The 26,734-nt window shown below is 34.5% G+C and overlaps 1 protein-coding gene and 1 non-coding gene across 3 annotated transcripts in view; both read right to left on the bottom strand.

The window, feature by feature from the left end:
• LOC134745647 (allatotropins-like) overlaps window positions 1-26,734 on the bottom strand; it is a 67,924-nt gene that overhangs the window by 38,235 nt on the left and 2,955 nt on the right. The gene's annotated exons all lie outside the window — the stretch shown is intronic.
• Trnaa-agc (transfer RNA alanine (anticodon AGC)) lies at window positions 13,883-13,955 on the bottom strand. Its single transcript has one exon. It is a non-coding gene; the product is annotated as a tRNA-Ala (tRNA).

Raw genomic sequence — 26,734 nt, 5'->3', positions numbered from 1 at the left:
CAATCTAGCTAGACGCACTCAATAAGCTGACAAATATGCGATATTATGTTCCATCGACGTATCCGGCATGCCCGTTACCAACTTCAATCTCATCACTTAGTTTCTGAATAGTTTCAAGTACTTGCATGCAATCGCTTTGATTGTGTTCATTAAATAATTGTTATCAACACACGACTGATCGCTGGGAATTTCATATATGAAAGTATGCAAGTACCCACTAGGAGGAATGTGTCTCGCAAATGAATAGTTAGAACGTAGTTAAAATTAAATCGAGATAAGGGTTTAGTTTAAATCTAAAATTACCAATTGCGAGCACTAAATATGCGCATTATTAACTGTTAACTCTAACGCTAACGCTGGTTACGCTTAATGTAAGTTTATGTAGTAATTAGTATTCTTACAATGTAACAATCACAAGTGAACAAAACTAAAGACGAGACGAATCACGAATCAGTGTGCTTCGAAACAACTTTTAATAAGAATTGTAACCAAATATGAACATATAAAGCTTTCTAAAATTTTAACTTTATTCATTTAGTTCATTAAGAAATGCTCATATATTTTCTAACATAATTGGCAAGGCGTAGGAGCATAAATGCTTATAAGTACTGGTGTAAATATATTAAAACTTCGATACACGTAATTGGATGTACAGTACTGGGGTGTTGTTTCAATCACTAATGTGCACAGGAGAGTTGATAGCTCGGGTGTACCAGTATAATGATCGCCTTAGGTACGTACTAACTAGATGCTAAAAGAATTTGAAGCTTATATACAGAAGTTATTTAAATGATAAAATGTAATATTACATGGCTTAGGACTTGTTAAGCCTCCTGCGGATCAGTGTGCTCGGCTGTCGTCACATACTTCATCTAAATAAACCCTTTTAGCTGTTGTTGATATAATAGGATATCAAGACCATATACCAAGCCGCTGGGACGTCAGTTAGCCGCGACCACGACTAGTGAAACCTGTGTCGAAACGTCGGTAAATAAAGGTAACAAAATAAATTCGCGATAGACCCGTTTGTAAATGTGATTTTTTACCATATAGACATTTTAGACATGACAGCAGGCTTTAACTATATCATATATATCCATCCATATATATGCCATATACCAAGACCGTAGAGACCATGTCTATGCAAGATAGCCAACCGTGCGGCTACATAGTTAAAGCCTGCTGTCATGTCTAAAATGTCTCTTGGTTTTAACAGTCGGTTGGCCGTCGCAAGTCGCAACGCAGCGCGGCGATGCAGAGTGCGGAGAGCAGCCGACACGGCCCAACTTGGTCGAAGTAAATCGTACATACTTAATTGTGCTTTCCAACAACGAAGATTTAAGTTACACTGGTTTCCTTGAGCGTTCAACTTACTTGCGAATAGAAAATATGAGGCTTGGTAGGTACGATACTTATCTACGAGTACAAAGCTCGTGGCGAGACTTTAAAAGTATTTTGCTGTGTGAATTATTTAACCTATATTGGAAATACTGTACTTAACGTATTTGTGTAATTACAGAAACCATGGCTCTAAACATGCTCGTAAATTATGACAGTAATTTATAATTATAACTTCTTTCTTTATTCTGGTTCTCAAAGATATAGGCTATCGACAAATGTAGATTACTTTAGGATATACATATAAATATATTGTTTTCAACGCTTTTGAAAACCGTTTGACGCACCGACTCGCGTAACGGCGGAACTTTGACTGTTTGTAACTTTTTATTCAGCACCAATCTGTAGCTCACTTCATTGTGTTTGTATTGAATGAATACAATCGTTTAATAGAATATAATACTTATTTTTATTTAAATAAAGCTATTTTTCGACTGCAGGTATCAAGATCGCATATCTCCGTTTGTAACAAATGACGGGGTACAAAATACTGGCCGGAGATCTCCGGCCAAGGTAGATAGAGGGGTGCTTTTTTCTCAAAGCCTGGACAAATGCGTATGCCTATTTTTGGGCCGGAGATCTCCGGCTTGAGTAGACGACAGGTTAAGGGAAAAGGATTTCGTTTGAAATGTACATATTATTTGATGATGGTAAAATCTTCTCGGAAAACTAAAATAGATAACAATATGTACCTAAACAAATGTAGTCACCGACACCGGGCACCTAAAAAGTTTACCTGTCAATTCAATATATTTTATAACCTTTTTTTATTAATTGACCATATTGGAATGACAGGTAGCACATCAAAGGATGGGCACACATATTGTAGGAAATAATTGAGGGCGCCACTTCCTACTCCTACATAACTGACACATTTTTGACGAAAAATGCTTAAACATGGCAACAATTTAGTATGGAAATTGCCGAAATTGTTTAGTTCAATTTTATTTTATTTCTACTATGTTATGTCGTACGTTATCGTGGTTATCAATGTTATCATTTTACTCAATTTTTCGAGCTATAGAGTAGATATATAAGGCACGTTTTTCATATCCCAAATTTTACCTTCGCATAGAACCTTAACGAAACTTGTTTTTCAGCGGATGAAACTCTTTATGGACAAATAAATACATCACGGCTCAAGAAACAACAAGAAAATAAACCTCATTTTTAGCGACGCAACGCCGTGAGGATAAAATTAGTGTTTCTTTTTACTGATATAGGCCTTTATGAAAATTACACCTAAAGTAAATTAAATAATATTATAAATGTTGGTTATAAAATAAATAAATTAAAATTAGTATTAAATTAGGTACACAGTTCAAATACAATAAAATATAATATATCATTTGTCATGGTTATATTTAATTAATTAAATATGGTTATATTTGTCATAAGTCATAGTCATCTAGATAATCTTTTAAGGAGTAATATGCTTTATTTACTAGGAATTTGAAAAGTTCTTTTTTGAATATATGTACGTCCTGTAGTTTCCGTATGCTTTATGATAAATTATTATTATAAATTCGGGGTTCGATTCCGAATATACTTTTTTAGAGAAGAGCTGTTTTACATAGTTTATTTTTTATATTGTGAATTTTACGTGCACACGGATCGTATACTTTTTTTTTGGCTTTTAAATACTAAATCTCTGTGTTGAGTTTCCCCGGAAGTTTACCCCATATTTTAAAGTTGACGTGACGTAAGCGCGATAGGAAGTTATGATAGAAGATTGGTTGACTACTAACTTTCCAAAGATGATGGAGCGCATATGAAAATGTAGGTACTAAGTTTCTTACACATGATTCTGTAATGGGAAGAGTTTAAATAATAAAATTTACATGTGGTATTATTAATAAAAAATCAAATTAATAAAACAACTTATAGGTATCGTCTATAATAATATTTTAGAATAGGTATTATTTTGGCGTGCCTATGTATTGTTATCTTAACTAAAACATATTTTAACTAAATGAACGCGTACCCCTGAGCTCAAATCAAATGTAAATTAAAATTAAGTTGTTCGCGCCAAAATAAAGTGCTTACAAAATTAAACTTGTACCTGTCACTTCAGCAAAACTAGTTAATAATCCCAAGCTTACCGAATATTTGGAAAGCAGTAAATCTCTTTGAGTAATTAAATCAGATACCACTTTGATTGCGAAACACTTCGCTCCTTGCCTCAAAGATGTTTAATGAGCGCAACAAGTTATTTACTCATTCATGTTAAATATACCTGCTAGATTAACGCTGTTATAATTAAAAATTAACGCTATTATTATATATGTATAGGTATAATTAACTATACATATATTTATACTAGCTGTTGCCCGCGACTTCGTACGCGTAGATTTGTATGTTGGTGGTTATATATTATACATGAGCATAAGCGGGCATCGTGATGTCTCATATAGTGTTAGTACTTGAAAATATGGGCTCCGAAACATTTCACGCGAGTGACTAAAAATACGTGAGTTACACAGTAAAATTAGGTTAATGTTAGTATGACTCACGTCAGTTTGAATTCGATTAGTGACATTACTATTATATACATATTATTTACATTAGGTTTGTTCGATACAAAACAATTCACCACAACTAGGCCGAGGTAACCTCGCCTAAAAGAACATATTTTATCTAGACTTATATTGACCGGGATATAGACCGTGATTAAGGTAATCACGGTCTATATCCCGGTCAATATAAGTCTAGTGAAACTAACCGTGAATCATTCAAAACTCATATTTTATCTACCTACTATCTTACTTTTTTATCTGCTCTTGATAATCAGCTCACGAAATAATTCTTAAAATTGTTTTTTTATTATGCCGTTTTATTAATAAAAGTTTCTCTACCTATTTAACAACATACAATAAATGCGGTATAATAATTCTTTATACCTACATGAACGTAAATTAGGACGTAAAATTAGATAATGGTTACTACCGTTATTTGCAGAGCTCCCATTAAAAATGAAGAATAATGACTCTCTATAGACATTTCACTCGCAGATTTTTATACAAATCTAAGACCGTATCAACGAAAATATTTATTATAGCTTCATAATGGGAATAGTAGGTAGGTATTACCATTATGAAGCTATAAAGGCACAAGAACTGCCTTTTTAATCATCTAGATAATTCCAAGAAAGTACTAAAAAGCAAAAAATCCTTAGTAAATATTACTTTTATATGTACACTTATGGTGTTATTCATAAACGCTTGTCATGTCTAACAAGCGCTTGATAATTGTTTGTCCTTATTCGTAATTTTAACATTTGTGTTTATTACAATAAAACAAAATTTGACAGAAGTTTGCCAAGTTTTATGAATAAGAAGGTTACACTCTAATGGCGTTATTCATAAACGCAGTACACGCCCGAATTAGCTATGAATCCATGGAGACTGTATAAAGGACCCAAATCTCTATGTATGAAAAGTGCCCATCAAAAAACAGTAATTAGGCGGCGCCACCATACACCGAAATACTACCAAAAACAACCTACGTAATTTGGTCGGGTTATTTGTTGCCTTATATGGTTCATGTTATACTCATGTCCCAGAGCCTAACTAGCGCCACCGGAGAGATTAGGAACTATTATTTAAAGCTTAACGCGGTCACTTTTACAACAATTCTGCCATAAGAGATTGCGATCCTTTCTATACCATCCATATATGAATCGTTTGTCTTCTGTCATTTTGACTTATGTATTTATAAGAAAGGTATAAAACATAATTTAACTAATTCAGGTCGTAAAGTTTTATAAATAATAGCAACCTACTTTTCTCGAGAGTACTTTAAAAAGTACCTTCTGTGTGGGTATACATACAAATAGGTACCTACATCAGAATGTCAGCATTAATTTGGGCTCACAATGGTCCCGTTAGCAAATATCATGAATTATGCCGAGTTTACTAAACCCGAATTCGCATTAAGTCTCAAGCTTACAAATCGTGGTCTGATACAAAGGACAATGTACTTTAACGGAAGCAAACGGGATTGTGTGTTTAGAACCATTCAATCCTATTCTCAAATGTATCTATTATAAGAAGCATTGTAATTTCGAAAACGTATTGGCTGCGTGCGCTTGCTTACTCTATATCTCCGCCACATGTATGCGAGTGTGTCACAATGATATTTATTAATTGGTGTAGGAATTTAATTTCATACTCGGCTCTGAACAAACGTATCGATCGGTAAATCTATTGTGTAGCAACCATCCTTAAGAGGAAAAGGGCCGATCTATTCTCCATATATACGTAGTCCTTATTTTTCTCCCTGTATATTAAAATGATGGAAAATATTATTACAGAATTTTATGTATTATAATAATAGGTATATTCTTTATTGTGCACCACATAATGAAAAAAGAATACAGATAAAGAACACACATTACATTAGGTAACAACAGGCGGTCTTATCGCTCAGAAGCGATCTCTTCCAGACAACCTTTGGGAAGCAGGAAATCAATAACTTACAACAATTTACGGGTAGTGCTGATACGAGATTACGTAGAATATGTATTTTACTCATACATACATATACATACATACATATAATCACGCCTATTTCCCGGAGGGGTAGGCAGAGACCACGGATTTCCACTTGCTACGATCCTGACATACCTCTTTCGCTTCCTTCACTTTCATAACATTCCTCATACACGCTCGCCGGTTTAGAGTGCTTTTGACCTGGCCGTTCTTCAGGATTTCCCCGATCTGATCAGAGAAAGTCCGCCGAGGTCTGCCCCTTCCAACTCCCGTTTCTACCTCTCCCTTATACACTCTCTTTGTTAGCGTTCTTTCACCCATTCTTTCCACGTGTCCAAACCATCTCAACATACCTTTCTCAATTTTTGTCACTACATCTTCGCTCAGTCCACACTTTTCCCTTATCACACTGTTCCTAATTCTATCTTGCAATCTCATACCACACACACTTCTCAACGCTCTCATTTCCACTGCATTCACTTGGCTCTGATGCCTCTTCTGCCATACCCAACTTTCGCTACCATACATAAGTGTAGGCACCAGCACCCCTCTATGCACAGCCAAACGTGCCTTTTGCGACACCTTCTGGCTGCTCATAAAAGCGTTAAGTGCCCCATTCACGCGATTTCCAGCACTCACTCTCCTTTCAATATCTTTATCATGCTTACCGTCCCTAGTGAATAATGTTCCCAGATACACAAACTTTTTCACTTGTTCTACTCTTTCTTGACCAATCAAAATTTCACAGTTTGTCATATATTCCTCCTTTTCAAATACCATAACTTTCGTCTTACTTACATTTATTTTCATTCCTTTCCTTTCAAAAGATCCATGCATTCTAGTTGCCATCTCCTGCAACTCTTCACCCGATGACGCTAACAATACCAGCAATATAATATTTAGAATATAATATTTTACTCATAGCTGAGTAATTCTCGAAAAAGTGGCGTTTTAACCTGTCATCGAGTTTTTGAATTGAATGTACGCTTATTTGTTATTTTCATATGAAACAAAAATGTTTATAGATAAACAAAAACAATGTTTATCGAGGCCAAGTCATTATTTTTATTTAAATTTAATACTCATATTAAAAAAATAAAATAAAGGGTACCACTTTTCACTGTAACCTGTCTTGTCCAAAAGTATCGCTCTTCCATTTTTAGTTCTTTAGGTTTTATAAGCACCAATTTGTTTTAATAAAAATATTATGCTACATAATAACATAAACACTACCTTTTTAAATGTACGTTGCACGGGTCTTTATATAATTTATGTACAACAATATTCACGCGCATAGGTACATATGTGCTTTAGGTATTGCTTTACAGGTATTGAAATAATGTATGTACAAAGCAAAGTTTAGAATCCTCAGAAGGCTTGTAACAGCACACGAGATTTTAGAAATTTCCTGTATATTTATGACGTGTAAGATAATTTTTTTACCGAATTTCTAGTAATTAATGTTTCCTCAACCCTGGGGTAATAGGATTAGGGCGGTTTGACGGAAATAAGTATGTAAATTAGCCGTTCAAACTTGGTTTATATGGCACTTGCATCCGAAGTATTTTACATTATATTTAGGATGTTTATCACCTATTGTGTAACTAAACAACATTTTTAAGTAGTGGCTCTGTAAACTGTAGTCCTCGCGGATCTCCACTACTCCGCCATTTTGAAAAATTCCCAAAAATTGGATCGACAAAAAAAATGTATATAAAATTATCGAACCTGCTCACTAAATTTCACGAGGATTGGTTGAGAAATGCGACCCGTTGGCGATTTTTTAATTTCGATCGCTCGATTTCGTCACTCGAAAATCGGTAGAAAACGGCGAAATACTAATTTTCAAAATACGAGAAATAGAACTTGGGAATCTAGTGGTATTGACTACTCGTTTTCAATTTTATTGGTAGAATTTAAATGCCTAGTAGTGGAGAAATTATTGAACGAAATACACGAAATCGAGCCGTCGAAATTCAAATATCGGCCCCCTGTAGAGGAGAACATCCGGACATACGAAATAATGTTTGCTAAAGCTGAAACGGAAACCTTCGCTTTCGCTCACACTATACTAAATTAATTTAGCTTACCCCTCTCAACCCCCTAAATTTTATACTACGTCGGTGGCAAACAAGCATACATCCCGCCTAAAATATAAATTAAATGTTAAGCAGTCTCCGTAGCCTATGTACGCCTGCAACTCCAGAGAAGTTACATGCGCGTTGACGACCCTAACAGTCCGCACCCTCGTTGAGCTCTGGCAACCTTACTCACCAGCAGGGACACAGCACTATGAGTAGGGTCTAGTGTTATTTGGCTGCGGTTTTCTGTAAGGTGGAGGTACTTCCCCAGTTGGGCTCTGCTCTAGATCTGGAATGACATCCGCTGTCCTGTGCCCTACCACACAAAGCGAGACATATTTACAATATTAGTGGTGGTAATTGCTATAACTGTTCCAAATTTTAGGTATCTACGTCAAACGGTCTCTGAGAAAAACGCATTTAACTGATTTGCAAGACCGAAGTGATCCTATAAAATTTGGTGATACTGATATAGGGATTAATTAAAAATGTGTCAATGTAAATGCATATTACAATAATCATCGCGTGGGTACCATTAACAAAACGTGGGGCCTAAAAAACAAGGAACCTTGTTATTAACCAGTGAACCAATACGGCGGGGCTATTGTGATCGGTCCTTTATCCACTAATGGTGTTGCGAATTCATTTATTACCTGAGTAAGCGTATCTGATTATAAACTCATCGGGATACTAATTCAATTTTGAAATAAGCATTGATTTAATGTCTTGGCTGTCATATCATACTTATCTCTAGTGTAATTTTTAAATCCATTATCACTCGACATGATTCAAAACATTTCGAGGATCCTCTACAGGATGTGCACTGTGCAGGGGCGTGAGTAACCCCGTTTTAATAGTCTTGAGAGGTGTTATTTATTATCTAGCTAGCTTGCCTTTTTTAATTTAAAAATTCATTAAATTCACTCATCATTTTCCTCGCGTTATCCCGACTTTTTGCCTCGGCTCATGGGAGCCTGGGGTCCGCTTGGCAACTAATCCCGAGAATTGGCGTAGGCACTAATTTGCACTGACTTTCCAACCCAAAGGGGAAACTAGGCCTTGTTGGGATTAGTCCGGTTTCCTCACGATGTTTTCCTTCACCGAAAAGCGACTGGTAAATATCAAATGATATTTCATACTTAAGTTCCGAAAAACTCATTGGTACGAGCCGAGGTTTGAACCCACGACCTCCGGATTGAAAGTCGCACGCTCTTACCGCTAGGCTACCAGCGCTCTTAAAAATGCATTAAATTTACTGAATAAAAAATTAAAATTCACTTAATTTTCTATAAAAGTAATTGCGTAATTCGTGGATACATATTTTTTAAAGGTTTATCATGAAATTTATATTTTCTAGATAGATAAGTGTAGAGACTGTAATTGGTACGCGCAGGGAAACGAACTCATGACCTCAGGTTTAGAAGCGGCTTGCCTTACCTTCAGGAAACTAGCACTTAGCGGGGATTAATTTCTAATACCTACACGCTTCTAATTCCACGGAATCTCGAGATAGAGGTAGAATTCGCTATAGGGAATCAAGTTCATTCAGTGCTTTCATAACCTCATCATCATATTTTGAACAATCAAAACTATTTTGTTGCGAGAGGTAACTATAGGTAAAACTGATTTAACTATTTATAGTTTACATATTATTATAAGCTGAAATTGATTTCAAGTTGCGCTTGACAGCGTAAAGGGGCCCACCCATTCCACCAATCCGCCGAACGATATCAGTTGTTCGGAACTGTCAATTTTTTGTTGACATTTTAACTGACAGGCTGATATCGTCCGGCGGACTGGTAAACCCCTGGTGGACCCCTTTAAGCATACCCACACTATTAACTGCTAAGTTTTATGATGGATATTGTTTTCGTTAAGTACTCGTATGCTAAATTTCAGCGATGTAGTAGTTAAACTTACTTTTCTTATAAAATGCCTATAACATACAAACAGTTGGGCTTACGCGCATACACTGAAATCGTAATTACATATAAATGACATAATTTAGATATAATTCTGATGTCAGTGTACGGTCGAATTGGCCTATAAGCGGTATTTCATTGGTTTGATGATAAGCTAAAAAGTAAATATAAGCATTTATTTACATACAAGATATATACAGTGGTACTACGTAAACGAAATTAATAACTAGCTTAAATCTAAAATAGGCCCTTGAGGCATTGTACCAAGGATGCTGGCGGCATTTCCCCGCTGTATCGCAATGCTGATACGTTGTGCGAGAAAGCCGCCAGCTCTTCGGTCACCAGTTACGTCAACCAGACGCTTCGCGATTTCTGCAAACAAGTTATGCGCGCTGGGACCCCATGGACCTAGAGTTTCAACTCCAAATGGAACGAAATGATACTCTCTACCGAGGCTCTTATATTTATTACGTTTTAAAATTTCGGCGCTTTCCGCAATAAGTATAAATGAAATCGGAATGTTAGCATGTAGGGTTTATCTGTTATTGCTAATATTACATATTAAATAACTGAAATAAAGAAATGAAATTAGGATTCCTATTTTAGCGAAAGCATCCTTAAAAGGTATTCCTTAAGATAAATTTTCAAGTTGATCCTTGCCATCAAATATTTAATCGTAAAAATCAAGTACAAATTTACAATAAGAGATTCAAGTGGACTGGCAAACAGTTTTAAGTTTCATTGTCAGTTATTTATATTAAATGTAATCTAGATTTATTCCTGAAAAACAATATCAGGTAAATACTAGCAAAGATAGATATAACTCCGTAATAGATACAGTCTAAGGAAAAAACGTGCCTCGAAAATCACGAAAATTTGGCTCTCGATCAGATGGCGCCACTAGTTTTGGCCTACACTAGTATAGAGGGCGTTGACTGTTTCGTTTGTTATTTATAATTTTAACGCATACCAGTGAAAGAACATGGGTCAAAATCATATAAAAATAATTAATGCAAAGAAAAAAATAATTTATCCATATTTAAATACATTTTAACGTATTTTTTTAAATCTTCTTTTTTAGGTTTAAAGTATGTCGATAGATGGCAGTGAATTTACAGTGGTTACAAAATTTACTATGACAGTACCGCTCTATCTTATTATATCCTCATTGATACTACCTAGTTTAGGTTTGGGCACTGTGTTAAATGCATCTTTTATTTTAAATTACTTGAATATTAAGTAATAAAACATGTAATAAAATTGACAACCAATTAACTGTTTTAAACTATAATTACGAGAATAAAAACAGGTACTAAAGATTTAGTACTCAATACTCGGTAATATTTTTTAAGTAATAAAATGGATCTAAGATTCGGTATTTAGGCTTTGCTCCATATCTTTGGGTATGGCAATTAACTTAAGAAGCGGCAATCAAATTTTATGTGCAAGTGATAAATTCGAAATATTATTGTCAAATTAATAATTATCGATCAGTAATAAGTCAAGTTAAATCAATTGTTATCTGGGAGAGAAAGAAACATAGGTACTTACTGACTTTTACACGAGCGTCACGCAGACAAAATTTGAAAGTAACGGCTTCCATAAAAATCTGCCACTACTAAACGCACAAATAGCAACCGACATTTTAAAAGTCGCAGCTCAGCACAAAGTGATAATTATTTATTATAAAATCAATCACGATTTCCGCCCACACCTGAAGAACAAAACACTTGCTTATGCCGATTAGGTCAAACAACAGCAACGATCTGTCACTGTCAACACCTTCAGTTTCTGCCGACGCAGTGATTTTCGCAGCCTTTTTAACTCGTTGAGGGATGATTGACAAGGTCTTCGAGAAGGTAGTTATGCTAGGAGGATATAAACAAACCGAGCCGCGACGTCTGTAATTTGCTGTACAAAAAAGTCTGCCAATATTTGCGGGGGAGGGGAACGTCAAATGTATACGTAACGTCAAAATAGCCATGTCAGATAAACGTCATGGTCATTGTGTATGACCATTTACCGACTATTTTCGACAGAGGGGAATGCCTGGCTACTCCGTTTGGTTATATCCTCCTAGTAGTTATGGCACGGAAGGAAAAATAATAATTATTATTAGTGTCCTAAGAGGCGGTACGAAGACGTGTGAGCGAGATAATAAATAAAATACAACTTTAAGTTTTTTAATAGCGGAAAATGGTGTTCTGGATAATACCTATTATAAGCTGTGTACTGGGTATATTCATGGAGAAGGGATAACATTCAGTGATATGTGCCAGATATACGTAGAGTCATTCATATAGAAACGTCTTTGGAAGTTTAGTTTTTTGTAAAATGTACTATAGCTTTGTTTATACACGGTGGCTAAAAAATAAGTACGTTCCCGTTGCCAGGGAGGTTTTTGGATTATACTGAGCAACTTTTACTATGGGACCAACAATTTGGCTGGTCCATTTCCTATGGGAGGGTTTTCTCAGTTACGCTGTAAAGGGTTCGAAACGTCGGGATGTATTATAAATTCAATATACGCGATATAATCCGTTTTCATAGTTTTATTTCATGAGTAACTATCGCGGTAACCGAAGACAATATTATTGAGCACATTTATTACTAAATATTATCCAATATCTAAAGAAAAACAAGGATGTAAACGGCTTTTGTTGACTTACCTCATACACCGTCTAGGTCTGGGGTGAAACGAATTCTCAAAATAGCCAACTATTTGAACACGATTCGGTAAAACGCCCTCTATGTTACGTGTTGTCCTCGAAGTAGTTCTGGCCTCTTTCGCAAGATGCAGGCAGCTGTAGTAACTATTATAAAAAAATAGACGCAATAATCCCACAGTGGCAATTACCCCGGTTGACTTTAATCTTTTTAATGCCCTTATCACATTAGGTACTTGATCACAGTTTAGTTTGTTATTTATAATTTTCAAGTCATGAGTTCTTTCTAACATTTAAAACTTTCGCGGTTTAAACACATATTAAATCACATTTAGAAACGGGTCTATCGCGAATTTATTTTGTTACCTTTATTTACCGACGTTTCGACACAGGTTTCACTGGTCACAGGTTTCGCGATAGACCCGTTTCTAAATGTGATTTAATATCATGAGTTCTTTCGTTTTTCTTTTTTAATGTCACCGTGAATTCATTTTACGTATGATATGACTAATAATTAATTAGTTTACTTTTCTGCCACGATTTATAAATTAACTATTAAAAAGATAATATTAACCTTCCCTCGGCCTACATACTACAAGAGTCCGAGTCATGTGACGACTTTCTTTCTCATGCGTAACGTAAGGCACATTTAGTTTTATAAAAATAACTCTTTTAGCGTAACGTAACAGATTCACACTGACTAATAAGCATATCTTCGAAGTCCTTGCGTCATTGACACAAGGTTTACTTTTGCCTGGCATGCTAGAAATAAATCTCAAACCCCCGTGTTTAAAATCCAAGTACGTCATAAAATGAGACGTATTGGTTGCAAACAACTTGACAATAAAGCGGTATTGGCGCCCATAAAGTAAATCCTGAGAAAGCTAGGTGCTACGTCAGCGCGTAGCACAGCTCGATCTTGTAGCACTATTGCTACGGCGTAGCAAGTTTCAAGTTCTTTCTTAGGCGTATTCTGATTGTAATAAGAGGTTGTTAATTTGATTTGAATTTGTTATGGATATGGTATGTCAGTATCGAAAATAGAAGCCTCTTAATTCACGGTCCTTTTACTTTTTAAGTATTTATCTTTTTAGCTGTAATGTACCCATAAAATCTACTCATTTACACAGTAACGTTTTTTTTTTCTAGCATTGTTCGACATCTTGAGCCCGATTCAGTTTAAACATTTTATGGTTTTGATAGTCGTGTCAAAACCTTCAAGGTCGCTTGAAGATCGCTCAAGCAGATTGAGCATGCGAATTCAAGTGAATGTCTGCGAACGATGCTATTAAGCTTAGAAACAAATAAAAAATGGAAAAATTCACTGTCTTGGGTGGGACTTGAACCCACGACCACTTGATCGCTAGCCCAGTGCACTGCCATCTGAGCTACCAAGACCTTACCCAGTACAGCGAATATCCCCATCATTTATGAAGTGAATGTCGTGCGATCGTCAAGATCGTATCAAAAGCAGTTCAAAACCATAACAAATTGTTAAATTGGAATGGACCTCACGGAAATGTCAATTTTTTTCTCGCAATTTTTGACATCTAGTCCGTATTTAAATGTGAATAGCCACTCTAACTATTGCACATCCGGCATTTTTCGAACAAAACTGGAAAAAGTTGAAACCTGTTGAACAACAGGCATCAAATAAGCAACTCTCTCAAATTAAAACCCATTCGAGACAAGCCTTTGAAGCTTAATTCCGGAATATTCACTTTTACGGCGCTCGGAATTATTAAACACGAACGGTGTATTGTGTTCACAATACATTTGAAACAGAGTATGAGTATGCACGTGTACAGCTAATAAACAGGGAATGTATAATACGAAGAAAAGTTCAGAAAACATAATAATTTAATAATGGAGGCCAATTCAAACTTATATTGTGACATCAAAGTGATATCTAAATTATGTTAGGCATCTGTGCGAACCGCTCGTGCCAATCAGTATAAGTACGGATAAGTATGAGCGAAATGCACGCGTAACTGACATCATTTAGGTATCATTTTAATGTCACAATGTAAATTTGGATTGGCCTCCAGGGTAAGCAGTTTTAAGTGGAATACTGAAACCTAAAATTAAAATAGAGATAATTTTGTTTCGGGAATCACGGTGCCGATTTCAAAGGAAATGAATATAAGGTTCTAATAATTGTTGCCATAGAATCCTGCCTTATCTCAGACTCAAGAAATATGTTTTATTTTTAATTTAATATATTTTTCGTGTTCCACGTATACAACTAAACATTATTAGAACGTACACAATTTTGGAAACAAATCAAATTATTTTGTTAAATATTCCGAATCCGGCCTTCACCACTGGAAGGCTTCGTCACTTTTTCTTTAATATATGACATCTATTTCAGATTATTATAATGTCTTAAGACTTCGGCAAATTCACCCTGTGCGTTACTGGGAGTAAAACCCATATTAGCCATATTATTAAAAGACTGACAGAAGAACACTTTTATCGCATCCTATTTCAAATTGGAATCGCATTTGCGATATATTTATCCCATATCCATTGTGAATATTTGAAATAATGTGAGACAGAATTATGTTTTATGTAATATCTTTGAAGTTATCCTGTATACTGTTATCTTAAGGCATATTAAAGATGTTATCGCATATCAGGTGCAAAATGTTTTAAAGAATTATTAATGTAACACGAAATAACATTTCTGGTCATAATATATTTTAAAACCAACTGAACTGCTGTGTATTTTTTCCACCGTAAAGTTAAAAAAAGAGTTAAAGACAAAGTATGGTCACTAGTATATTTTTCCAAACGAGCACACAAGCGGACTTTACCACGCACAATACTCAGAAAAGCTGGAAAAGGGTTTTCAAAACACTTTTATATACATATTTTATTCGGTTTCACGGTTTAATTTCCTAAACGAAGTGCTTATGCGTTAAACTTGGATATAAATTATAATATGAACCCTTTACTATTCATAATTTACGATCCAAGTAACATTATAAAAAGCAATTTTTTATTATATTTAACTATATATTACCTGTGGAAATTTTACTTTTGAACGATGTCATATTTAAAAAAGTGACGTTAAATAACTAATAATATCGTTTATTTACTCAAAAAGGTCACACGGTTGTTGATAAAATATCAAATAGGTTTAAAACTGGAAAGCGTCCTCCTGATCCCGTGTTGGACATTAGCGTGGGAGTCGATCTAACAAAAAGAGTAAATAAAAGTTAAATAAATTAAATTAATATTAACGGACATCCTTACACAAATTGACCTTAGTCAATTCCTACACCGACTTATCCCACAGTAAGCTCATGAAGACTTGTGTTGTAGGGTTAAGTTCACTGAATATTGTTTTTTTTTATAAACAACTTGACTATAGTCTGAATTTTATTCTCACGGAATTAATGTAAACAAACTAAAGGTGTGGCCGGTGGCATAAAACTTTTGCAGCATTCAAGATTACTTAAACTGTCCATATTTTCCATATTTATTAGAAATCTTTTTTATACTCCAGAAATATTGACTTTGTTAAAAGGAAACAAATTTTTTACATAAAATATTTTGGTATATTAATGGAAAAGAAAAGCTGCCTTTGTCGGGTAGTGTATTTATTGCACTGGTATCACTATGGAGATTTACCCGGGCGACCAAGTTGCGGGCCAAGTAATTGGGGCTATATTAATAAACATTTTAGTGCGAGTGATGATCATTAATAATACGCATTGATAAAACTTATGATTAATGATAAAGATTATCAAACAAAATTGAAAAATCTCTACTTAAATACTATTAACAAAAATACAATGGTTATTTACTAAAACGCAAATTGCATTTCCTAGCAAAATATTTAATTAACTAACTCAGATTATTGCGAAAATCACGAAAGTTCATGCCATTACAATATTATAATGGATTAGATATGTGGCCGGCAGGGTGGGTGTTGTGTTTGTCAGTTACATGGCAAAATGATTGGATGTACGCTAGTTACGTATAGGTGGAATATCTAGTGACATCGGCTTGTCGACCGAGAAATTACATATACTAGTAATAAGTACTACTAAGTACTAAGTAGTACTAGTAGTAGTAGTGGTTTCGTACAACATACAAATTCAGTCACATGAAGTGTGATGGAGAGATGCTACAAAAAGTTACGTGACTATTTCCATGTATTATTTTTGTTTCGATTGGCGTCTATCAACGATTTCATCTTGAAAAATAAAAAGAAAAGAAATCTCTTTTTTCCGTCAAGTTAAATAGATTTAAATTAGAATAAAAAGAATTGGTCGATTTTCTTTGGTGCGTACGCGATTTGGTCGGTGTCAACCATTTCCTCTCACCTTTACTCCCTTAATTTAACTCCTACCAACTTCATTCTCACCTCTTTTGATAGGTAATAAATTTCGGGGTTTAAAGTACCAAGACAGTGAATTTTCCACTTTTAATTTGTTTCTAAGCTTAATAGCATCGTTCGCAGACGTTTCTGCTTGATACAAAATTAATTTACCACCTTTTTCTAGATTATAAATTATCTGCCTATCAACACATTCTTAACAATAAATAATTTTCTACAGAAAAGAGCTTAAACTTACAAAATGCCCTAAATTCTAAAATTGGTCTTCATTTATTCGCTCACAGAATTAGCATCTCATTCTACATTACCTATTAAACTTGTTGAAAACTCCACGACTATATACCATTATATTCACAGTACATATACTTAGGGTGCTCCATTGAATCAGAAAAGTATCGGTCCACATTGACGTGTTGCGAAGTTTTGACACGTTATGACATGCTGCTTTATTCTTTATGGACGTGATGTATCGGAAATGTATGTACAAACATGGAAAATTCACAAAGTGGAAATGAAGTTAGCATGGATTTAAGGTTACATTCAGATTACGACTGCTGTTGTTTCTGGTGCAGCGTTGCAGCAGCAAAATAGGCAATGTCACTGTTAATTATTATTTATTATTGTCGCATTGCTGTAGCAATAATAACGTTAAATACGTCACTCGAATCATTTCATGAAAGAGATATGCAGTGATTAGGGTGATCCAACTTTGTATGGAGAAAAAAAGTATAATAAATCTCCACAAGGCTACCTTTATTCTATTATAATTTGTGCCAAATTTGAACTAATTTGCTAATGGTTTGTTGCTAATGTTGCAAATGATTTAATAATGGTTGCAATGGGCTTGTTATTTACAAAGCAAAAAGTACAAACTGACCCAATTGTGTCATCATTTGTTTAGTTCTATAGTTTTCCTTATGCTAAAACAAATATTTTTCTCTAAAATACAGCCAAGTGAATTGAAAGCCTTAAATGCTTTTAACATGCTGCCGCCAAAATAAAATAAGCACTACAATTTCATTAACTTCGATTTCGAGAGGCGAACAGCCGGAAAACTGAATAATGAAGAATTTTATAGTTTCGGATTTGCTTTTTCAGTAATTTAGTCACAAACGTTTCCAGTACCCAAAAAAATTAGAAACATGATGCAGCTTCATAAGTTTTATAATTTTTTGCCCGTAATTGTGTCTGCGCAGTACTTGATAAATAGATTTCTCTCGTTTTATCCGACTCAACAATTATTAACTTCGTACAAAATTCCATTAATATCAGCTCAAAAACTTATCTAGAAAAGGCCACAGATACGTACGCGTTTATTTTAGTTAGTACGTATAGTATACACAGCTGCATAAGTCATAATAAAAGGAGGAAAAGTTAATTTTTGCCGGTTGTGTTCATACAAAATGGATTATTTCGCGACGGCTAGCTATAAGTATTAAACTAGTACTAGTATTCGTTGAATATGTACCTACCTATTTACTGACCTGTAAAACATTAAGTTTTATCAATAAATGTCTTGTATCTTGTATGACAGTCGATACAGGCCAAATAGTGGAAATTTTTGCATGAAAGAAAGAAAGAAAGAAAATAACTTTATTTTGAAAGTTAAACTGCAAACCACGACGTGCACTGTGGTCGCTTCTACTGCCACGCAATTTGTACATTATTGTGTTAGCTTATTAGCTTTGCTGAAATAGATGCCTGGGGCCATAGCACGGTACGCTTATCACCATGCCTGTCACGTTCTAACAAGTATGTGAGTGCGAAAGTGACGGACTTAGTGATAGGGGAACCATGCTGCGCGGGCTGGACGTGAAAAGTAGGTATATATTGAGAGGAGAAGCACCTTTCGGTATACCTGGAGTAACAGTAGTTAATAGCTTCAAATCGGACCGTTGGAGCTCTGCTACGAAGGTGCAGTACAGCCATTCTATTTTTAATGCTAGTGTAATATCCGGCAACACTTTGTTACTACAGCAAATAAAAGATAACAGCGAGTTTACTTTTTAAATTAACCGCTACGAACTCTGTTTCTGGTATTCAATGTTATTATAAACGGAAGTGTAGAATTACGCAACGACAGATGCTTGATCTGGGTCTCGCCACAGAAGAGACCGAAAAACCGGCCAAGTGCGAGTCGGACTCGCGCACGAAGGGTTCCGTACCATTATCTATAAAAACGGCAAAAAAAATCACGTTTGTTGTATGGGAGCCCCCCTTAAATATTTATTTTATTCTATGTTTAGTATTTGTTGTTATAGCGGCAACAGAAATACATTATCTGTAAAAATTTCAACTGTCTAGCTATCACGGTTCATGAGGTACAGCCTAGTGACAGATGGACAGACAGACAGACAGCGAAGTCTTAGTAATACGGTCCCGTTTTTCCCTTTGGGTGAGGAACCCTAAAATTATATTCGGCCGCTCCGATATATCTGATGGTGACTGTAATATTATAAGAACTAATAAGTTAATTAATTACCAAATAACCTTTAATTAGTAAGTTATTGGTACGTAGTGGTATAATATACAAAGAAAAGTCTATTAACAAGATATTCATTCGTTTAGGTACTTATTACAGTAATTACACTACCTATTACGCAATATGTTATTAATTAAGGTAAAAGTATGTCAATAGTGTCAATATTATCAGACACCAGTTTGAGGCGAAAATAATAAAATATACTGAATGTGAATTTCATGCTATCTATTTTCCTTTCTAGCAGTTATGTTTATTATTACTACGTAAAAAAATATATGTTAGGGCAATCCCAATCAAATATATTCGAGTGAGCTGCTAAAAGCGAATATCTGTGTGCAGTCAATATTGTCCATGTACAGTAAGCATCAATATAGCAGATGAAACAAGGCGCCAAAAGTATCAGCAAATCTCGAATACTTTTCTAAATAGAAATACGAGTATATCTGTGGGTCCAAAACAGTACCATCTGCCACATAAATAGTAGGGTAAGTAAGTGCATTGAGTATGCACTTTTGTCTCAAGCTATGCCGATTGGCACGATTGTTCCTTAGGTCAAACAGAGCTGATTTGGCCCGGTAGCCACGAGATCGTGACAATTTTGGCTGTTACAATCACAGTGTGACCTAAAATTGTCACAAAAAATTACATAACATTTTCATTTTTTGTACAACTTTTTTTTGTATGGAAAGGTATAATAATTTTTGCAAAAATAAATTCCTCGTTCCTAAATTACGCGAAAAGGATATATAACTTACCCTAGTTGCTAAGAACAGGAAGAAATATAGCATAGATTGGACCTGGGGAGCCGACCCTTTCACCCCCCCCTTTTTGGGTGGCATGCACGGTACGATCTCGTGCTACCGGGCCAAATCATCTTTGTTTGAACTAAGGAACAATCGTGCCAAGCGGAATCGCCTGAGACTTTAGCACTGCTCAATGCATTTACTGCCCTACTACCAAAGAGGATATAATAAGATAGAGCGGTACTGTCATAGTAAATTTTGTAACCCCAGTAAATTCACTGCCATCTATCGACACACCTTAAAACTAAAAATGAAGATTTATAAAAATACTATAAAATGTATTTAAATGTTGATAAATGATTTTTTTTATTTGCATTAATTATTTTTATGATTTTGATCCATGTTCTTTCACTGATATGCGTTAAAATTGTTAAATAACAAACGAAACCGTCAACGCCATCTATACGACAGTAGGCCAAGTAGCTAGTAGCGCCCTCTGATCGAGAATCAAATTTTCTTGATTTTCGAGGCACGTTTTTTTCTTAGACTGTATCCATCTATTACGGAGTTATATCTTTGTAGTCTATCTTTGCTACTACACAGGCTAATTGTTCTATAGAGACATTATTATCTCTTTTTGTTAAGCTATATATAGAGAATGGTAGATGCTTAGATATATAGAGTATAGTCTGACTGTACTGTCTATAGTTATAGTCTATAGTTTGACGTATGATACGCTACTTTAGATGCTGACTGTACTACCATAAAGTAAACTACGTTACACAAATATGTGAGCTTTTCCAAATCCATCAAAGTAATTACTATAAAAATAAGACAATGTTTATTTTTGTACCATGTTAAGCACGCGGCTATCAATGGCTGGTTAATGGTTAAGTTAGGCTGGTCAACTATCAAGGCAGCATCAAACTGTTCAGGTGTAAAATCCGTTTTTGATTTACAATTATTACATTATTATTATTGCGAAGCCTATTGTGTCCCACTGCTGGGCAAAGGCCTCCCCCCGTCTTCCGCTTCTCCCGGTTTAGAGCTAGGTACATCTGGCCGGTTTTTCAAAAAGGAGTCCAAGTTATTCAGCCATCGCCGACGAGTCGAGGCGAGGGTTATTTCATTAAAATTACAAGATTTGATACAATCTACATAAAAATGTTGCAACATCAATAGCTTAAATTTAAGTGCCTCCTAGCCTAGTCTCTAGACCCTGCCTACGAACAGAAGGTCCCGGGTTCGAATCCTGGTAAGGGCATTTATTTGTGTGTTTATCACGGATACTTGTCCCTGAGTTATTGATGTTGTCTATGTAGTAACGTAAAGTAACTATTTATCTACATTTGTCGTCGTCTAATACCCACCACACAAGCCTAACTGTGGGAATAGGTCGATTTGTTAAGTTTGTTTCTTAATAATATCTATTAAATAAAATATCACTAGAAATACTGTTCACTAGCAGTCCAGGCGAACTTCGTACCGCCAATCAATAAATTCTTATGACATTTTCGGAATTATTAACACCCCTTAACACCTAGAAAACGATATCCATGATTTAAAATCCGTATCCCCGAGAACCTAGAAATCGATACCCATAAAGACTTTTACGTAAACGTACTATCTTGGATTCTAAAATGGTAATTTTCATAATCGCACCTGCCAAAAACCTAGAAAATGATATCCATGATGAATAATACTTTTTCGAAAAAATAGATACCTACTTGTCAGCCATAATTTTCATAGCTATTCACCTAATCGGGGTAGAGACGAACCCAACCAACCCAAAATCATTCAAATTGGTCGTTCGTGAGTTATAAATGGCAATAAATAAATGGTGTAACTAATATACCTATAAAAAAGCCGGGTAATAAGATTAATAAACTACCTACTTAGGTTCTATCGTTTAATACGTTTTGAAATCACAGATAAAACCATTAATCTCAAACAATCTCAGTTCCAGATTTTCTTTTCTTCCAGACTATTTTTCGCCTATAGGGAAGAAGTAAACAAAATATAATCGTAACTTATACAACTATTCCGAAGAGTAATATTTCTGTCGCGTAAGTAAATAAAATTGTAGACTTAAGAAGACCCAACTGTCGGCATAAAGTTTTAGTACTTTTATTAGGTCATCAGTTGCCAAATAATTTTCTGAGGCCGTATAGCGGTTATCGCGGATAGAGCATTCGTCACTTCACATATACATTTAAATAAAGTGCTTTATCTGTGGCGAAAAACGGTACCCTACTACCCTAGGCCCTATCTAAGTATAGGTACTAGATATCCTTTAGTTCTTAATCCTGTTTAGCCTCTAAGCTTGTCTGGGTTAAGATGACTACACTAGAAGACAGTATTATTACTATTATTTGCCTATGCCATTACATACAATACTCTTTGCGTTAGCCATATTTCGCAATTGGGTCCAAACGTTCGGGAAAACCGGCGTCTTTTCTGTGGACATTTCAAAAGTTAACAATTTGGATACATTTTTCTAAGACTTTCATCATACAAATTTAAGAAGTAGAAGATCCTATATGCCCATAAGCGACACCCTTTTCATTAAGAGATAATTCAACATTTTTAATATTTTCAATGAAACTTTTCCCATGTTTTTCAATTTGGCTAAACTGCTTGAAAATTAATCGTTTTAAGGCTCTTTGAAGTGTTAGCAGCTTTTTTCCGAATACAGACAAAGTTCGGGGTTCTTTCAACTGTTAAACCATTATTAAGCCAACGGGATATTTATATTTAGATTTTCTTAGCCCGTGACGTAGGCGAAAATTATCCTGTTTTATTTTATCCCAGGGGCTTCTTAACACGTTCACACAACGGATAAAAATCATTGTTAAATTAAAGGTTCTTACCAAATTAAAAATATAAGGTGAATGGGAGTCTGTGAGGATATAGAAATTAAATTATATTAATAATGGAACAGCATTACAATCTCTAATAACAAATTAAATTATTTTCTATGAAAATATTTTAATTTGTGGTTTTTCAAGTAGACACACTACTATTTAAACTATAATTAGCATTATTATTATTATTTTTATTATTCAGCATTACAATCTTTAAAATCGCCCTATTAAAATTTAATTCAATAAATTATTTACCGGTAAGATTATTTATTCATATACTACCTACTAGGTATCCTATTCCAAGAATTGTAAAAAAACTAGGCACTTTTAGAGTTAATAGACATTCTTAATTAACTGCTCCAAGAAACACAACGGGGGAGACATTTAAACGAATAACATTAGTTACATTCGGTCCTAAGGGAAAACATCCCGAACGAATGAGGCCTAAAACAGCATTCTTAATTAAATTAATAAAACGACAGACGTTAGTTTAAATCATTATCTAAACAATATTTCCTTAACGTTAAAAACAACGCCTTTAAAACCAGTTAAATTTATCACGGTTAAATCTTAACTCAAATACTCTTACTAACTAGGCAACTTTAACCGATAAAAAGTGACCCAACAAATACATAAATGTGAAATTAGAGCCAAGTTCAATTTTAAGAATTTCTCAATTGTTTTGTCGGCTGGTCAACAATGACACGTATTCTTAATATTGAACATGGTCCTCATTTCACATGTTCTTTTTGAGAAATCATTACTTTTTGTACAGAAATTACTAGTACTCATCATGAAAGCAGTTTTGCCCAATCTGAAAAGGAGACCCTCGCTAACGCGCGGTCAAATTTCAAAAATTTTAGGTTTCTAATTTTTTCCTTTGTATACTTCTAATCATATCATATCATATCATCATATCATATCGTTTATTTTTATAATAGGATTTTACAATCTCTTTATGACGTCAAACAATTGTATTTACTTAAAAATTAAATAACATTATCTATGTTACACTATGCACATACTTATTAACTCCAAGGGTTAACGTCTTCTAAATAGTCTGATATTTTATAATATCCATTTTTGCACAACTTTCGTTTAATGACCGATTTAAATTCATTTAATGGCAAACTTTGAATATCCAAAGGAATGTTGTTGTAAAAACGAACACATTGGCCAATGAAAGATTTACTTATCCTCTGAAGTCTAGTTGTAGTAGGTACAAGTTTCTCTTTGTTTCCTGTATTTCTGTTGTGTATGTCGCAATATTTCTTAAACATGTGTTTATTTTTCTGCACATATAATAGATTTTCATAAATGTATTGCGACGCAAATGTCAAAATGTCTAATTCTCCAAATTTGTCTCTTAAGGAGACCCTACATCCCAAATTATAAATAGCTCTAATCGCCCGTTTTTGCAATATAAAGATACAATTAGCATCTGCAGCGTGCCCCCATAAAAGGATGCCATATGACATTAGGCTGTGGAAATAGCCAAAGTAGACCAGTCGAGCCGTATCCACATCAGTCAGGGTTCTAATTTTTTTGACTGCAAATGAGGCAGAACTGAGCCGATTAGACAATTTACGGATATGAGATCCCCACTGTAGTTTGGCAAATCGTCTGCCTTCATACAAAATATAGTTGGTCAAACCAAATTGTCAGTAAATAAGAAAAAAAAAACTATTACTACTTTCTTTTGGGTGCTAGTACTAGTGTAAGACAAAGATAGTCTCTCTCTACGATTCTCTCTGTCTATGTTTGAAATGAAACAGTCCTTTGACCAACTATATAAAGTTTCTAGGTCATCTAGAAGTGGGTTAGGTTTTTGGTCTATATCTATAAGTCTTAATTAATTTAATAAATATCAATGTTTTTTTCCCCATCGAATTATCAATAACTTTCAGTTTCAGATTGTTTCCTCTATACACGTTTAATAGTCTATTTTGGTGCCAAATATCAAGTTTCCAGGTCATCTGGAAGTGGGTTAGGTTTTTTATCTATAAGTCAGGCAGTCACAAAAATGCCGGTTTTTAAACGTTAATTTATGAATAACTGTTTGAGCTACGTTTATGGAATTTTGTATTCTAGACAAGCTAAGGGGCTTGAATAAATGTGCCAAATTCCATAATAATATGTATGTGCAGGTTAAATAGGCTTTAAGCCGTGAGATTGCTGCGTCGCTAGTTCCTTTTTCTTTGAACTTGGCTGGACACGCTACCACGTGTCTAGATCTACTTAAACTCTAGTTTGATTACGTAAGCTATATGCCCGTAAGCTTCATTATAGGTAAATTCTTCAGGTAATTAAAAACGCATTTAATTGATTTGCAAGACCGAAGTGATCCCAAAATTAGACTAGTTCACTTTATGAAAAAGTATCTAATGCTTTGTTAAATACCTGCTGAACAAAATAATTTTGGTCAGTTTGAGGCGTACAGCCTCCAGTTTAATTTATTGCTCCTGTTACAGGAAACACCGTGTATAATGTTGTTGGCATGTATATGTATAAACCCCGTTACCCCACAAAGTACTTAGCCGTAATACGGCCGCGGTATAAATCCAAATATTCGCGGTATAAGAAACAAAACAGATTCTGAGCAGTTTGCACACGTACAGGCATACAGGCTGTTTATTTAGTCACCTGCAATTTTACTATGGGAGCATTCCCGAAATCCCGAAATTGGCTGTTTCCGATTTCCGAAAGGTGACTAAATAAACAACCTGTAGGTATGAGATATCGATCTATGAAGCATCAACTCTGGTATTGTTTTTTTTAATAGGTTTTTTTTTCGGCTAGATAGAAGAATTTTTTAGATATAAAATATATAAATTATAAGGATACTTACTATATATTTAAACTATTCTCTCTATCTCCTTCGTTTAAATTTGTTTTATGCTTCCCGAAAAAGTACCTAATGCAAACATTTGCGAACAAAACATGACACAGTTAAATAAATTCATTCAAATGCATGCACCTTTACCTCAATCTCCAGTCGTTTAGATAATAGTTCCAAATCATGTCGAAGACAGGTTGAACAATATTTATACGCATAAATGGCCATTAGAATAACTTGTATTTTAGACCACTTACCTACTTATAGTTTAGACAACTTACCTACTTATATTTTCCTAATTCAATTTAGCAACATGTCAGATCGGATGTTATTGACGTTCCCAACAAGATATTAAGTATGTTATGAGTTATGAGTTAATGGCTCTTCAGTTATATCATGAATAAATAAACGTTATTAGTAAAATTTAATGTTTGCGGATTCTGAAATATGATTTTGATTTAACAAAATATTTAATTTTTACCGTAGTATGCCTCTAACATTTTTGGCAAGTTTTAAACGGGTTGGAATTTGAAATATGACGTAGATATTTGCTTTCAACCGTGCTAATAACTTGTTATTTATTCAGTATAAAGTTATTATTCAATTTTAAATTTAGTTTTACCTTTTTCCTGAATTACAAATCATGATAATAGCTAAATGTTTGAATTATATCGGAAACATGCATATAGTGAACCTAACGTAGGTACTTGTATCTAAGAATAATGGAAATTAAGATAAGTTAGATATTAAACATATATTTTATTTTTGAACTCATAAAACAGAAGTACCTACCTGTATAATATCATAGTTTCTAAAAAAAAGAAGTAGACTAGGTATTTCAATTTTAAAGCGCAAAAAAATTAATAAGAAGATGAAATTAAATCTTTAAATGTCCTATTTCTCT

This window comes from Cydia strobilella, chromosome 11, assembly GCF_947568885.1.
Source record: "Cydia strobilella chromosome 11, ilCydStro3.1, whole genome shotgun sequence".
In the NCBI taxonomy this organism is placed as follows: domain Eukaryota; kingdom Metazoa; phylum Arthropoda; class Insecta; order Lepidoptera; family Tortricidae; genus Cydia; species Cydia strobilella.
This window is presented reverse-complemented; position numbering and strand designations above follow the sequence as displayed.